General features: G+C 35.7%; 1 non-coding gene across 1 annotated transcript; it reads left to right on the top strand.

The window, feature by feature from the left end:
- The first annotated feature begins 6,835 nt into the window (after positions 1-6,835).
- LOC124899957 lies at positions 6,836-6,952 on the top strand. The gene has a single exon (XR_007057507.1). It is a non-coding gene; the product is annotated as a U5 spliceosomal RNA (small nuclear RNA).
- The last annotated feature ends 2,071 nt before the right edge of the window (positions 6,953-9,023 follow it).

Raw genomic sequence — 9,023 nt, 5'->3', positions numbered from 1 at the left:
AACCTTGGTTCAGGTCACGAACTTATGGCAAAAGACACGAGTTCATCGACCTTTGCCTATTATTTATCCCTTGGACAATATTGTGACTCCATTTATGAACTGGCTATCCTACCCAAATCAATTGAGGAAAGTCACATCCGTCGCATGCAAGCACCTACAATGTCATTATCTATGCCAGAGAGCGTCAGATTGTCTTTCATTTTTCGTTTGCAATTTGAATTTCTCTAGGATGAGAGTTCAGAGATGTATGAAATCTTCTAGGACTATAGGATATTACACATTATCATAACATTTACAAATAGTTAGTAAATAGTAACAAAACAAAGGACAATTAACTGTTTACACAACAAAATATATAACATGAATATTCGAGTTTTCTTGGTTGGAAGGCAACGCCAAATCGTCTAGCAAATTCCCATTTCAATCAAAAGGAATTTCTTCTTTTTTCTTTTTTTTTTTATGATCGAAATAAAATGAATTGCATATTCAGATGTATCCCAAAGAAAAAATTAGCAAAGGGGATTGCAACCACTATGGCTATAGTTTAGGGATATCGATGAGGGTCTTTTACATAATTGGCATTGTGAATTTATAATTTAGAAGCATCAGTGAGAGTCGTTTACATGATAGTTGTTGTGAGTTTACACTTAGTGATATCATTGAGAGTTTTTCACATAATAGGTGTTGTTAGTATCAGAAAACACACAATATTTTGTAAATTAAGATCTGTCTCATTCAATAACAATATCAGTTTTTTGTTGATAAGTATAGCAGCAGTATACATCTTATATAGGAACACTAGTTCCATGAGAAACATAGTTTTACTTAGGTATTCTATACACATATAAATACACTTATAATAGATATCCTTTAGAGTTGTATTGTTATCCAACTTCAACTTAGAGCTAGAAAGTGGTAAAACATATTGGTGTAGAGCTTGATAAAGGACTCATTTGTGTGGATGACCCAAGCGAATATGCCAATAAATTTGAGAAGCCTTGACTGAAAGATATGCCGAGGGACAAAATGTAGAGGAGAGCTTGAGTGGTAGAGTGTAGAGACCATCTTTACTCAGACCGAAAAGAAGAGCCCTCTTGGTAGCTTGATCCTTAACAAGAAACTGAGTAGGGTGAAATTCAAAGAAGGCTTTATTATCATAGGCAAAATACTGGAAAAAAGTAATGGCTTAGTAATGGATGAAACATGAAGAACATTAGTAAGATAGAAAGATTTATTTGGTGACCAAAAGAAAGAATTACCAGTGTTGTGGATAGGTAAACCAGTACTATTTTCAACCTGTAATTGATCTATCCCTTTGTATGGTTCTACTTGATAAATGTCGGAGAGATCTGGTGTAATATGGTGTGTTGCTCCAGTGTTTGGGAACTAAGATTGAGTCAATGGAATGGGTGCCTGATGAGAGATATATGTAGAAGGATTGATCGTATGACTGCAACGCTGAAAGTATTTGTAGGCTACGTGGTTGTTTCCATTGCATATTTAGCATTTAGTCTTATTGTCAAAATAGTTCTGCAAGGGTTGACCATTCAAAGTATTTCGAGAGGATGAGAAAGGACCATCTCTTCCACCTCTTCCTCTAGAGTTTCTTCCATGACCACGAGAATTAGAGGTATTATTATGAGAACGATCATTGGTGTTGGATCGTTGAGTGAAGTTAGAAGTGGGTTGATCGGTGTACGGCAAGGATGATATAGTGAGGGAATATAAGGTGTGTCCATGTATGAACTCATGATTTAGTAGCAAACTATGAAGTTAAAAAAATGTCACGGGTTCAGGCCTTGCCGAAAGAGTGGTGACAAGATCCTTAAAGTCAGAGAGAAGACCCTTAAAAATATAGATATTAAGATCCGCAAGGGAGAGAGGTCTACCAGCAGCAGCTAACTCATCAGAAATAAGTTTAGCCTTTTAAAGATATTGGGTGACAGGAAGATCATCTTGCTTGAGCTTTTGAAGGGACATATGGAGATTAAGAATCTGAGTATTGGAGAGGGAAGAAAGGGCCTTTTCTAGAGCATCCTATACTTGTTTGTATGTAATGATACCAATAAAAATTAGTAAGGTCTCTTCAGAAAGAGAAGACACAAGTAAACTCAATACGAGTTGATCCTGTTGTATCTATTGGGCATGATGGGAATCAATTTTTGAGGTAGATTGTCCTTCTATGATAATATGGGATGGTGGACACGAAAAAGAACCATCAATATATCCCAATAAATTTTGACCATGAAGAAAGGGTAACAATTGAGTTTTCCAAAATAAATAATTGGTACAAGTTAATTTGATGGAAATAAAGTGGTGAGCATTGCTAAAAGGGGAGCGAGTAGAGGGAGAGAAAATGTTGACACAAGAAGAAGCGGTGGTAGAAGAAGAAGTGGTCATGATGGCTTCTGATACCATATCAGAAAAAACATAATATTTTGTAAATTAAGATCTCTCTCATTCAATAACAATATCAATTTTTTATTGATGAGTATGATAGCAGTACACATCTTATATAGGAACACTAGTTCCATGAGAAACATCATTCTGCTTAGGTATTCTATACACATACAAATACACTTATAATAGATATCCTTTAGAGTTGTATGGTTATCCAACTTCATCAGATAAGGATGTCTCAATAGTGAGTTTATAGTGTAGTGGCATTGATGAGAGTCTTTCACACAATTAGTGTTCTGAGATCACAATTAGTGGTATTAATTGTGAGAGATTTTCACACCATCGGTGTTCTGAGACTACAGTTAGTAGTATCAAATATGAGTGTGTTTTACGCTATTGATATGATGACTATAGAATTTAATGTATCGACGAGATGACTATAGAATTTAATGTATCAATGAGAGCCTCTCACATTATAAGTGTTAGAAGTTTACAATTAATTGATATCAGTAGAAGCCTTTCACATAACAGGTGTTGCGAGTTCAGTTTCTTACTATCCTCTCTGCATTTCTTTTTTGACCCCTTGTGTATTACAAAAATAATTATGTAATAATGATATCAAGTTTTAAGTTAAATGAACTCAATTTTTACTCATATTTCTTTGCATGTCCCATTATCCCTTTGAATCGGTTCTTTAATCTTCACCTTGCCGGGGAATCTTAGTAGCTTAGTTGGTTAGTTACCTGAACTCTCACTGTAACGCCCCAAATCTGGTACCCAGAACGCTACATAGTGCTAATGACCCCGAAGGACCACAAGCTTACCCATGACTGATATCTGTACCTGTATACTGCATAATATATTGTATAATACGGAAACATGAACTGAAAGGCCATAAGGTTCAAAACTATAACATATGATCTAATAAATCATAACATATAGATGAGGTATGAAATACCAAAAACAACTAAAATAACTAACTGAACATGATAGTCTGAAAATCCTCTAACTGACTGAACGGTCTGAATAAAGAGTTGATGGGACATGTACCCAACTAACTCCAGCTAATAAATAAATTAATGAGATAATAAAGAAATGATCATGTCCTCGAAAGATGAGGACTCACTTCTAGCTCTGACTGGTGAGACTGGAATCTACTAATGCTCTGGAGCTTGTGTCTCTGAACCTATGGTATAAGACACCATAGCAAAAATGTGTCAGTACTTTGAATGTACTAGTATGCATGTGAGGTACGCTGAATGCATGGGGTTCATATGCATGAACGATTCTTGCTAACTGACTAATATGAACTTGAGAATACATACATGCATACATAGTAACTATATTTGAAATCGTGATAACATGAGTTTACTGATAACTAACATAACTAATGACTGAGTTCTGATAACTAATAACATGAGTGACTGTATCTGATAGTCCTGAATCTAATGAAATTAGTTGAGTTCCTTACTGTATCTGAGTTGACTGTATCTGACAGTCCTGAATTCTGTAAAACTATCTGAGTTCTATTACTGAGACTGATTGACTGTGTCTGACAGTCCAGATTTTGTAATATGAAACTTTGGGAAGTAGTCACTTAACCAATATGCCCTAAATAACGCATTATAGCTAAATTAGGGTCCAATCTGTGCCCTGATTGGAAGGGTGTCAATACCGCGCCACTGGTAAGGACAACACGTGAGTGACCCTCAACTAGAAGGTTACACTAATGAGAACGGTGGGAACCCTCAACTAGCAGGTTAAGCCACCTCATCTACCCTCAACTAGAAGGTATGATGTCTCAACCTACGCTGGCTACGTAGTTTTGGAACGCAAGGATTGCTTTTAAGAATCACACCCTCTACTGGCAGGTGAGTTCGCATTCTTGGGTTCACTCGATGATAATTTATACTCCCATATGAATAGACACTGAACATGATTAACTGATCTGAACATGGACTGAGTTTATTGAATTCCGTTAACTGACGGAATACTACTGATATCTGATAATTGACTAAGTTCGTGAGATTACTAAGGTTACTGAATTACTGAGCTTTCTTGAGTCACATGACTGATTGAGTTCTATGGATCATGGCTTGACTGAGAATATCGTGAAAACATGACACTGGCTCTAGGCATACAACTAAATTGTCGGATACAAGTACCCCCAGGACTCGATGGAAAGAAACTGACAAAGCATGACTTTCTTGAATACATGACCAACATCGCAATCCATAATTCATTTATTGAGGCAATTCATCAAACATGAGATATGCATGAGCTTGTACATAAATGGGGATTTCATAAGATCATACTAGTTGGAAATTTTTTCCATCACATAGGCATTTAATCAAACACATGGTAGGCATAGTATATGTCGACAACATTATATAACAAAGAAACATCATGATTCAACTCTAATTTCATCATCCAAGGTTTTAATCATAGGTCCACATGAATCTACCTTTATACTAATCAATTCCACATAAAATTGATCACCCAACATGGATTAAAATTCAATTGGTCACTATCAACATGAACAAAAGCAACCCAACATGAAATTCATAAAGAAATCCATACAATTGAACTTTGAAAAGAGATTATTGGGCTTCATGGACGAAAGGAGTCCATGAATGAATACTATGCATACCTGGGTTGAGTTTCTTGAAGTTCTTGAACTTGAAGAATTTGAATCTCTTAGTTTTTGAAGAAGATTTGGATTTTGTTCTTGGGGATTAATCTTAGAGAGAAAATCTTAATTTTGTTGTTGTAGATGGATAATGAATTTCTGAGCTTTGGTCGGATATAACTAGGTATATAAATGAGTGGTAAAATACCAAAAAGCCCCTTTAGAAGCGGCTTCAAAATAACTGAACGGAACATGCAACAGTGGGTGCGATAGTCCGTCACTGGGTCGACGGTCCGTCGGACTGACCGTCGCACTGGGACAAGAACTGCAACTTACTGCCCTGGTGTGACAGTGGGGTGCGACGTTCAGTCGGTCCTGACCATCGCTTCTAGGAAGAATAGGGCCTCACTGTTTCCCTTACAACGACTTGAGCGATGGTCCATCGGCCTGGGCCGTCGATCCAAGAAAGAAGGTAGTCACATTGCCTCGCTGCGACGATCGTGGACAACGGTCCGTCATTAGTCTAATGGTCCGTGGGCCTCACCATCGCACCTGGGCGGTTTTACTACCTTCAGTATTTTGGCCATAACTTTTTCTTCTGATGTCAGATTTTGATGAAATTGGTATTGATGGAAAGATTATTCAATTTTTCACGTAAAAATACCACGTGTACAAAGGTGGATTCATCTTTCAAAGAAAGCTTCTAACATTCTTTGGACAATTTCAAGCTAGGTAAAAGTACGGGGTATTACACTCACCTAATTGGTGAGGGTTCGATTCCCACATTGTAATCCCCTCCCCCATTCCCCTTCCCCTACCCCAATTTTTTTTTTAAAATCTTCAACATGCGGTAATCAAGTAATTTTTATTCATCTTGTATATAAAGTAGAATTAGTACGAGAATTTCCACAGGCAAATATTAACACACTTTCAAAATTTAACTTTTTTATTGTAAAATCTATATAATCTCATTAGGTGTACATCGGTCGGTTTGGTTCGATTTTATATATTATTGGTTTGGTTTATCGATTTTTAAATATGCTAAACCTATATCTAAACCAATAAGAAATTTTTATCGGTTTTCGGTTTATCGATTTTTAGTCCTTAACGGTTCGATTTTGGTTTAACCGATAAGAAAATACTCATAAAATAGAAATAGTAGTAACTAACATGAAAAAAGAATCGAATCTTAGTTGCAACCAAAAATCCTACATACTGTGTTTTAATTTACAAGAATCTTCAAGTTTGAACTAAATGTTGTTAGGAGAAATTAAAAGTTTGTGTAATTGAAATAATAGGTTTATTAATTGGTAGAAATTAAAGAGAAATATATAATAAGTCATATATATATATATATATATATATATATATATATATATTCTTATTGGGTTATCGGTTTACCCAATAACCAATAAGAAAAAATCGAACCGAACCCATAACTCAATAATTTTTTTATAAAACCATTAACAAATCGTTAACCCAATAAGAATAAACCAATAACATTTTTATCGATTCGGTTTATCGATCAGTTCGATTTTTGCACACCCCTAATCTCATAGACGTCGTACCAAATATTTCCACTTCTTTCAAATTTCTTATCTCCTATGTAGATTTTTCTTTCTTCTAATTCTCTCTCATATAATAAGTGAAGTAAATGATAATGTGAAGAAGAAGGAGAGATATATACTTTAATGCCTTAAAAAAGTTGAGGAAAAGGAGTTAGCAACTCCCATATCAAAACAGAAAGCCAAAACCTGAACTTGTTTTAAACAAAAAAGGATACAAAAGTTATGGAAAAACTCACGCAACCATGAAATGAGCGCAAAGCAAACTATTATTTTGCCCTTTACTAAAGAATACCGCGTGTGTGCTACCATTAGTGGCATATGCTAATTTTTGGAGGGTTTACTCTTTATTGAGTGCCCAATAAGTCTAGTTTCAACTTTTCAATGTTATCTAAATTGGTGGCCAAGCATAGAAACACATGGTTTCTCAAAATAGCTTTGCTGAACTATTGGAAATCGAACACATCATCCTCATCAGACTCCACTTGTCTATTAAATAAACTCACTCGAGTGATACATCCTCCTCCTTAAGACTTCACTTGTCTATTCAATGAACTCACTCAAATACCCTTATGTCGTGCACCTACTCACTTGTTTGGGTAAATCTAATCCATGGAAAATTATACCTTCTAAATTTTTGTAGGTTTAATATCATTAGCATCGAAACACATGGTTTCTCAAAATAGCTTTGCTAAACTATTGGAAATCGAACATATCCTCCTCCTCAGACTCCACTTGTCTAATGAATGAACTTACTCGAGTGCCCTTATGTGGTGCACCTACTCACTTGCTTGGGTAATCTAATCCATGGAAAATTATACCTTCTAATTTTTGCAGTTTAAGTATCTTTAGTTGTCTATTCGGGTGTCTGATTTTGATTTTTTTTCATCCTATGAGTTCTCATTTCTTCCAAGTTAGAGGGGCCGTTTATATATTTCACCATTTTATAGTTTAGCACTTCGTAGAGGACTGTTTCAACGACTCTTTCCTGTAGGAAGTCAGCAGATCTAGCCCTGTTTGTACCAATAAAGTAACACAAGTGAAGCATAGAATAGAAGAAAATGAATAAATCAATGTCACTTCTTCAAGAAATTAGGCAATCTTTAAGGACTATAAGATATTACACATTATTATAACTCCACTTTCAAATAGGTATATATGGCAAGTTACTTAAAGTGTTTACACAACAAAATATATAGGGAAAAGGGTCAAATTACCCCTCTACTTTTAAAAATTGGTTTCATCCCCTGCTGTTATAAAAATTTTCATCCATACCCTTTAATTTAACGGAAAAACATAATCATCCTAAATAACTCGTATCTAAATCTAATCCCCGACCAACCTAAATTAACAATGACTCCCAACCAAAATTTCTCCACAATTGGACAACACTTTGAGAGAGGTACAAAATTTGAGAGAAAAGAGAGCTTTCTGATAGGGATTAGTAAGTTTTCTATGAAGATTTTGATGAGCTAGCCGGAGGTGATGATAGTAGTGGTGGTGGAGTTGGGTTAGGTAGGTGGTGGTAGTACAGGTCATATGATAAAATTGACATTGATTGTAATTTTTTATCCATTAGAGAAAACTTCAAAATTGACCACACTGAGGCTGGAACAGTCTACCACCTTCAATTTCTCTCTTTCTCCTATCTTTCTCAACTCTCACCTTCCAGCTCTCTCTCGATTCCCCATTCCCCTCAACAGTGTATTTGTATATGGGTATACAGAAAGAAATAGGGGGAAGTCACATTTTTGTTGCTATTGCGCGTACCTCTGCTCCTTCCTCCTTTGATTGTTTTCCCATTTTTTTTCTCCAAATGGAAATTCTTTTTGTGCATTTTTTTCATGTTTATCGTGAGGATCAATGGGCTGTGTATGTAGATATGGTGAGATGTGTGTGAAGGGAATTTTAGTGAATTATTGTGCGTGTGATGTGAGCATGAAAGTGGAGTAGTCTGTGTGATGTGTGTTGCCAGGAAGAAAAAGGAGAAAAATGGAGTGGTTGTTCTCTGTTTTTTGGTATGTAGTGTGTATAGTTGTGTATATGAATTGAGAGTGGTATCTATCAATGCCAAATATCGATCTTAATACAAGTGGATCCCATTTCTTCATTAAATTTAAGCGAACTCTCCGTGACGGACAACTGATTAAGTACAACGGCTGAAGAAGCCGCAAGAAAATGATGTTTTGAGCTTTGGGTGGCGGTGATGGTGATGGGTTTTCATGGTGATGATGATGGGTTTCTAATAGTGTTCACTATTAGAAGACTATCAAAACTCCATTAAAGCACCTTATTTTCTCTCAATCTCAAAGTATATAGTTCTCTCAAACTGTCCAATTATGGAGAAATTTTGTTTTGGGGGACTGTGTAAATTTGGGTCGGGTTAATTAGGATACAAGTTATTTAAGTTGAATTTGTTTTTCCATTAA

Source organism: Capsicum annuum, chromosome 6, assembly GCF_002878395.1.
Source record: "Capsicum annuum cultivar UCD-10X-F1 chromosome 6, UCD10Xv1.1, whole genome shotgun sequence".
NCBI lineage: Eukaryota > Viridiplantae > Streptophyta > Magnoliopsida > Solanales > Solanaceae > Capsicum > Capsicum annuum.
This window is presented reverse-complemented; position numbering and strand designations above follow the sequence as displayed.